Consider the following 915-nt stretch of genomic DNA (forward strand, 5'->3'; position numbering starts at 1 on the left):
AATTACATTTATATTTATATGTGCCCACTTTTATTCATGATACAGTAATTTTTGCAGAGTTTCCAATGCATTGTAAAGTTAAAAAAAAGTGAAAAACAAAATCTATGTACTTACTATGTCCAAATGTTTTTATTGGGCCCAGTAGATAAAACTTGAAGATATGATTATCCAGCAGTCAAGCTCAATTTTCTGCTTCCATTGCTGCTTTTACCACAACATATTATTATTTCCATATGATGTGCTCTTAGATGTTGAAATGACCATTAGTAATTGCTACTGAGATTTGTCTGCAGGTTCAATTTTAGTATTTTTGTTTTATCTCTCCCCAGGACTATTTCAAACCATAATACTTGTTTGATACACAATAATTATGTGGGAGAAAGAAAGTATTTATACATGTTTGGTAGGCCTTAGTTACACATGCAAAAGTGTTTTATACATTGATGTGCACAAATATACATATTTTTCCAGAAGAATATACATAATGTGTTACACAGTTTAAGATTAATTTTGGTGCTCGCTTCGGCAGCACATATACTAAAATTGGAACGATACAGAGAAGATTAGCATGGCCCCTGCGCAAGGATGACACACAAATTCGTGAAGCGTTCCATATTTTTAAAAAAAAAAAAAAAAGATTAATTTTGGTCATAGCTTGACTTTATATTATTAAGACATGTACCTTGTAAACACATATTTAAATTCTAATATGTAACTCCTTGCATAATTACTCACAAGACACTTTATTTTCCTAATCTGACGAAAGCCTGCTGCTGGGGTTAAAAAAATATTAGATGTTCACGATGTTAGCATTTTCAAAATAAATTGTTGGCTCTATTTTATCTCTTGGAAAATAAGTCTATTGTCATAAACCTTCTCCAGGAAATTAACTTTTCTTGTTTAATATTGTGTATT

General features: G+C 30.6%; 1 non-coding gene across 1 annotated transcript; it reads left to right on the forward strand.

Annotated features, from left to right (window-relative positions):
* The first annotated feature begins 513 nt into the window (after positions 1–513).
* Positions 514–620, forward strand: LOC126016870 (U6 spliceosomal RNA). Its single transcript, XR_007498555.1, has one exon. It is a non-coding gene; the product is annotated as a U6 spliceosomal RNA (small nuclear RNA).
* Positions 621–915: the final 295 nt, after the last annotated feature.

The sequence above is a fragment of the Suncus etruscus genome, chromosome 8, assembly GCF_024139225.1.
Source record: "Suncus etruscus isolate mSunEtr1 chromosome 8, mSunEtr1.pri.cur, whole genome shotgun sequence".
Classification (NCBI taxonomy): domain Eukaryota; kingdom Metazoa; phylum Chordata; class Mammalia; order Eulipotyphla; family Soricidae; genus Suncus; species Suncus etruscus.